The sequence below is a fragment of the Rhipicephalus microplus genome, chromosome X, assembly GCF_043290135.1.
Source record: "Rhipicephalus microplus isolate Deutch F79 chromosome X, USDA_Rmic, whole genome shotgun sequence".
Lineage (NCBI taxonomy): Eukaryota > Metazoa > Arthropoda > Arachnida > Ixodida > Ixodidae > Rhipicephalus > Rhipicephalus microplus.
Window position 1 is genome coordinate 403,161,422 of NC_134710.1, and position 7,680 is coordinate 403,169,101.

Genomic DNA, 7,680 nt, shown 5'->3' on the forward strand with positions numbered 1-7,680 from the left:
GTTCGTTTCCCGGCTGTGGCGGCTGCATTTCCGATGGAAGCGGAAATGTTGTAGGCCCGTGTGCTCAGATTTGGGTGCACGTTGAAGAACCCCAGGTGGTCGAAATTTTTGGAGCCCTCCACTACGGCGTCTCTCATAATCATATGGTGGTTTTGGGACGTGAAACCCAACAAATCAATCAATTTGAACTTTTGCGCTATTTTTTTTGTGTTGTACTGCTACGGCACTATGAAATGCGACGAGATAATCTACTAAAACGTCGTTGCCCTTTCCTTTATGATAGAAATATGTTTCTTTCTTTGTTGACAAAAAAATTGTATCACGTTGCAATGACGAGATGATTTTGTTTATTTCGAGTAATAATTTATTTTGTTGTTAAAATAATCTGTTTAGCACCATCAATAGCATACATAAGTGCTCCTGACATAACGTGGGTGTAGCTCAGAGGTAGAGCGCTTGCTTTTCATGTGAGAAGTTCCGGGTTCAAACCCCGACACCTCCAAAGTGCTCTCGACTTTAGCGCTATCTTTTTTATGTGTTGTAATACTGCGGCACCATGAAATGCGACGAGTTAATCCACTAAAACATCGGTGCAATTTTCTTTTATTATAGAAATAAGTTTCTTTCTTTGTTGACAAAAATATTTATCACGTTGCAATGACGAGATTATTTTGTTTATTTCGAGTAATAATTATTTTTGTTGTTAAAATAATCTGTTGAGCACCATCAAACGCATAAATAAGTGCTCCTGACATAACAGGGGTGCAGCTCAGAGGTATAGCGCTTGCTTAGCATGTGAGAAGTCCCTGGTTCGAACCGTGGCGCCTCCAGAGCTCTCTGAACTTTTGCGGCTCTCCGCGGTGGTCTAGTGGATAAGGTACTCGGCTGCTGACCCGCACGTCGCGGGATCGTTTACCGGCTGCGGCGGCTGCATTTCCGAAGGAGGTGGAAATGTTGTAGGCCCGTGTGCTCAATATTTGGAGCACGTTAAAGAACCCCAGGTGGTCGAAATTTCTGGAGTTCTCCACTACGGCGTCTCTCATAATCATATGGTGGTTTTGGGACGTGAAACCCAACAAATCAATCAATTTGAACTTTTGCGCTATCTTTTTTGTGTTGTACAACTACGGCACCATGAAATGCGACGAGATAATCTACTAAAACATCGTTGCCCTTTCCTTTATGATAGAAATATGTTTCTTTCTTTGTTGACAAAAAAATTGTATCACGTTGCAATGACGAGATGATTTTGTTTATTTCGAGTAATAATTTACTTTGTTGTTAAAATAATCTGTTGAGCACCATCAAACGCATAAATGAGTGCTCCTTACATAACGGGGGTGTAGCTCAGAGGTATAGCGCTTGCTTCGCATGTGAGAAGTCCCTGGTTCGAACCGTGGCGCCTCCAGAGCTCTCTGAAATTTTGCTGCCCCTCCTCGGTTGTCTAGTGGCTAAGGTACTCGGCTGCTGACCCGCACGTCGCGGGATTGTTTACCGGCTGCGGCGGCTGCATTTCCGAAGGAGGTGGAAATGTTGTAGGCCCGTGTGCTCAGTATTTGGAGCACGTTAAAGAACCCCAGGTGGTTGAAATTTCTGGAACCCTCCACTACGGCGTCTCTCATAATCATATGGTGGTTTTGGGACGTGAAACCCAACAAATCAATCAATTTGAACTTTTGCGCTATCTTTTTTGTGTTGTACTACTACGGCACCATGAAATGCGACGAGATAATCCACTAAAACATCGGTGCCCTTTCTTTTAAGATAGAAATATGTTTCTTTCTTTGTTGACAAAAAAAAATTGTATCACGTTGCAATGACAAGAATATTTTGTTCATTTCGAGTAATAATTTATTTTGTTGTTAAAATAATCTGTTGAGCACCATCAAACGCATAAATAAGTGCTCCCTACATACCAGGGGTGCAGCTCAGAGGTAGAGTGCTTGCTTCGCATGTGAGAAGTCCCTGGTTCGAACAGTGGCGCCTCCAGAGCTCTCTGAAATTTTGCGGCCCCTCCTCGGTTGTCTAGTGGCTAAGGTACTCGGCTGCTGACCCGCAGGTCGCGGGTTCGCTTCCCGGCTGTGGCGGCTGCATTTCCGATGGAAGCGGAAATGTTGTAGGCCCGTGTGCTCAGATTTGGGTGCACGTTGAAGAACCCCAGGTGGTCGAAATTTCCGGATCCCTCCACTATGGCGTCTCTCTTAATCATATGGTGGTTTTGGGACGTGAAACCCGACAATTCAATCAATTTGAACTTTTGCGCTATCTTTTTTGTGTTGTACTACTACGACACCATGAAATGCGGCGAGATAATCTACTAAAACATCGGTGCCCTTTCCTTTATGATAGAAATATGTTTCTTTCTTTGTTGACAAAAAAATTGTATCACGTTGCAATGACGAGATGATTTTGTTTATTTCGAGTAATAATTTATTTTGTTGTTAAAATATTCTGTTGAGCACCATCAATAGCATACATAAGTGCTCCCGACATAACGTGGGTGTAGCTCAGAGGTAGAGCGCTTGCTTTGCATGTGAGAAGTTCTGGGTTCGAACCCCGACACCTCCAAAGTGCTCTCGACTTTAGCGCTATCTTTTTTATGTGTTGTAATACTACGGCACCATGAAATGCGACGAGTGATTCCACTAAAACATTGCTGCCCTTTTCTTTTATGATAGAAATATGTTTCTTTCTTTGTTGACAAAAAATTGTATCACGTTGCAACGACGAGAGGATTTTGTTTATTTCGAGTAATAATTAATTTTGTTGTTAAAATAACCTGTTGAGCACCATCAAATGCATAAATAAGTGCTCTTGACATAACAGGTGTGCAGCTCAGAGGTAGAGCGATGCTTCGCATGTGAGAAGTCGCTGGTTCGAACCGTGGCGCCTCCAGAGCTCTCTGAACTTTTCGGCCCCTCTGCGGTGGTCTAGTGGCGAAGGTACTCGACTGCTGACCCGCAAGTCGCGGGTTCGTTTCCCGGCTGCGGCGGCTGCATTTCCGATGGAGGCGGAAATGTTGTAGGCCCGTGTGCTCAGATTTGGGTGCACGTTAAAGAACCCCAGGTGGTCGAAATTTCCGGAGCCCTCCACTACGGCGTCTCTCATAATCATATGGTGGTTTTGGGACGTGAAACCCCACAAATCAATCAATTTGAACTTTTGCACTATCTTTTTTGTGTTGTACTACTACGGCACCATGAAATGCGACGAGATAATCCACTAAAACATCGGTGCCCTTTCTTTTATGATAGAAATATGTTTCTTTCTTTGTTGACAAAAAAATTGTATCACGTTGCAATGACGAGATTATTTTGTTCATTTCGAGTAATAATTTATTTTGTTGTTAAATTCTGTTGAGCACCATCAAACGCATAAATAAGTGCTCCCTACATACCAGGGGTGCAGCTCAGAGGTAGAGTGCTTGCTTCGCATGTGAGAAGTCCCTGGTTCGAACCGTGGCGCCTCCAGAGCTCTCTGAAATTTTGCGGCCCCTCCTCGGTTGTCTAGTGGCTAAGGTACTTGGCTGCTGTCCCGCAGGTCGCGGGTTCGTTTCCCGGCTGTGGCGGCTGCATTTCCGATGAAATGCTGTAGGCCCGTGTGCTCAGATTTGGGTGCACGTTGAAGAACCCCAGGTGGTCGAAATTTTTGGAGCCCTCCACTACGGCGTCTCTCATAATCATATGGTGGTTTTGGGACGTGAAACCCAACAAATCAATCAATTTGAACTTTTGCGCTATTTTTTTTGTGTTGTACTGCTACGGCACTATGAAATGCGACGAGATAATCTACTAAAACGTCGTTGCCCTTTCCTTTATGATAGAAATATGTTTCTTTCTTTGTTGACAAAAAAATTGTATCACGTTGCAATGACGAGATGATTTTGTTTATTTCGAGTAATAATTTATTTTGTTGTTAAAATAATCTGTTTAGCACCATCAATAGCATACATAAGTGCTCCTGACATAACGTGGGTGTAGCTCAGAGGTAGAGCGCTTGCTTTTCATGTGAGAAGTTCCGGGTTCAAACCCCGACACCTCCAAAGTGCTCTCGACTTTAGCGCTATCTTTTTTATGTGTTGTAATACTGCGGCACCATGAAATGCGACGAGTTAATCCACTAAAACATCGGTGCAATTTTCTTTTATTATAGAAATAAGTTTCTTTCTTTGTTGACAAAAATATTTATCACGTTGCAATGACGAGATTATTTTGTTTATTTCGAGTAATAATTATTTTTGTTGTTAAAATAATCTGTTGAGCACCATCAAACGCATAAATAAGTGCTCCTGACATAACAGGGGTGCAGCTCAGAGGTATAGCGCTTGCTTAGCATGTGAGAAGTCCCTGGTTCGAACCGTGGCGCCTCCAGAGCTCTCTGAACTTTTGCGGCTCTCCGCGGTGGTCTAGTGGATAAGGTACTCGGCTGCTGACCCGCACGTCGCGGGATCGTTTACCGGCTGCGGCGGCTGCATTTCCGAAGGAGGTGGAAATGTTGTAGGCCCGTGTGCTCAATATTTGGAGCACGTTAAAGAACCCCAGGTGGTCGAAATTTCTGGAGTTCTCCACTACGGCGTCTCTCATAATCATATGGTGGTTTTGGGACGTGAAACCCAACAAATCAATCAATTTGAACTTTTGCGCTATCTTTTTTGTGTTGTACAACTACGGCACCATGAAATGCGACGAGATAATCTACTAAAACATCGTTGCCCTTTCCTTTATGATAGAAATATGTTTCTTTCTTTGTTGACAAAAAAATTGTATCACGTTGCAATGACGAGATGATTTTGTTTATTTCGAGTAATAATTTACTTTGTTGTTAAAATAATCTGTTGAGCACCATCAAACGCATAAATGAGTGCTCCTTACATAACGGGGGTGTAGCTCAGAGGTATAGCGCTTGCTTCGCATGTGAGAAGTCCCTGGTTCGAACCGTGGCGCCTCCAGAGCTCTCTGAAATTTTGCTGCCCCTCCTCGGTTGTCTAGTGGCTAAGGTACTCGGCTGCTGACCCGCACGTCGCGGGATTGTTTACCGGCTGCGGCGGCTGCATTTCCGAAGGAGGTGGAAATGTTGTAGGCCCGTGTGCTCAGTATTTGGAGCACGTTAAAGAACCCCAGGTGGTTGAAATTTCTGGAACCCTCCACTACGGCGTCTCTCATAATCATATGGTGGTTTTGGGACGTGAAACCCAACAAATCAATCAATTTGAACTTTTGCGCTATCTTTTTTGTGTTGTACTACTACGGCACCATGAAATGCGACGAGATAATCCACTAAAACATCGGTGCCCTTTCTTTTAAGATAGAAATATGTTTCTTTCTTTGTTGACAAAAAAAATTGTATCACGTTGCAATGACAAGAATATTTTGTTCATTTCGAGTAATAATTTATTTTGTTGTTAAAATAATCTGTTGAGCACCATCAAACGCATAAATAAGTGCTCCCTACATACCAGGGGTGCAGCTCAGAGGTAGAGTGCTTGCTTCGCATGTGAGAAGTCCCTGGTTCGAACAGTGGCGCCTCCAGAGCTCTCTGAAATTTTGCGGCCCCTCCTCGGTTGTCTAGTGGCTAAGGTACTCGGCTGCTGACCCGCAGGTCGCGGGTTCGCTTCCCGGCTGTGGCGGCTGCATTTCCGATGGAAGCGGAAATGTTGTAGGCCCGTGTGCTCAGATTTGGGTGCACGTTGAAGAACCCCAGGTGGTCGAAATTTCCGGATCCCTCCACTATGGCGTCTCTCTTAATCATATGGTGGTTTTGGGACGTGAAACCCGACAATTCAATCAATTTGAACTTTTGCGCTATCTTTTTTGTGTTGTACTACTACGACACCATGAAATGCGGCGAGATAATCTACTAAAACATCGGTGCCCTTTCCTTTATGATAGAAATATGTTTCTTTCTTTGTTGACAAAAAAATTGTATCACGTTGCAATGACGAGATGATTTTGTTTATTTCGAGTAATAATTTATTTTGTTGTTAAAATATTCTGTTGAGCACCATCAATAGCATACATAAGTGCTCCCGACATAACGTGGGTGTAGCTCAGAGGTAGAGCGCTTGCTTTGCATGTGAGAAGTTCTGGGTTCGAACCCCGACACCTCCAAAGTGCTCTCGACTTTAGCGCTATCTTTTTTATGTGTTGTAATACTACGGCACCATGAAATGCGACGAGTGATTCCACTAAAACATTGCTGCCCTTTTCTTTTATGATAGAAATATGTTTCTTTCTTTGTTGACAAAAAATTGTATCACGTTGCAACGACGAGAGGATTTTGTTTATTTCGAGTAATAATTAATTTTGTTGTTAAAATAACCTGTTGAGCACCATCAAATGCATAAATAAGTGCTCTTGACATAACAGGTGTGCAGCTCAGAGGTAGAGCGATGCTTCGCATGTGAGAAGTCGCTGGTTCGAACCGTGGCGCCTCCAGAGCTCTCTGAACTTTTCGGCCCCTCTGCGGTGGTCTAGTGGCGAAGGTACTCGACTGCTGACCCGCAAGTCGCGGGTTCGTTTCCCGGCTGCGGCGGCTGCATTTCCGATGGAGGCGGAAATGTTGTAGGCCCGTGTGCTCAGATTTGGGTGCACGTTAAAGAACCCCAGGTGGTCGAAATTTCCGGAGCCCTCCACTACGGCGTCTCTCATAATCATATGGTGGTTTTGGGACGTGAAACCCCACAAATCAATCAATTTGAACTTTTGCACTATCTTTTTTGTGTTGTACTACTACGGCACCATGAAATGCGACGAGATAATCCACTAAAACATCGGTGCCCTTTCTTTTATGATAGAAATATGTTTCTTTCTTTGTTGACAAAAAAATTGTATCACGTTGCAATGACGAGATTATTTTGTTCATTTCGAGTAATAATTTATTTTGTTGTTAAATTCTGTTGAGCACCATCAAACGCATAAATAAGTGCTCCCTACATACCAGGGGTGCAGCTCAGAGGTAGAGTGCTTGCTTCGCATGTGAGAAGTCCCTGGTTCGAACCGTGGCGCCTCCAGAGCTCTCTGAAATTTTGCGGCCCCTCCTCGGTTGTCTAGTGGCTAAGGTACTTGGCTGCTGTCCCGCAGGTCGCGGGTTCGTTTCCCGGCTGTGGCGGCTGCATTTCCGATGAAATGCTGTAGGCCCGTGTGCTCAGATTTGGGTGCACGTTGAAGAACCCCAGGTGGTCGAAATTTTTGGAGCCCTCCACTACGGCGTCTCTCATAATCATATGGTGGTTTTGGGACGTGAAACCCAACAAATCAATCAATTTGAACTTTTGCGCTATCTTTTTTGTGTTGTACTACTACGGCACCATGAAATGCGGCGAGATAATCTACTAAAACGTCGTTGCCCTTTCCTTTATGATAGAAATATGTTTCTTTCTTTGTTGACAAAAAAATTGTATCACGTTGCAATGATGAGATGATTTTGTTTATTTCGAGTAATAATTTATTTTGTTGTTCAAATAATCTGTTGAGCTCCATCAATAGCATACATAAGTGCTCCTGACATAACGTGGGTGTAGCTCAGAGGTAGAGCGCTTGCTTTGCATGTGAAAAGTCCCTGGTTCGAACCGTGGCGCCTCCAGAGCTCTCTGAACTTTTGCGGCCCCTCCGCGGTGGTCTAGTGGCTAAGGTACTCGGCTGCTGATCCGCACATCGCGGGTTCGTTTCCCGGCTGCGGCGG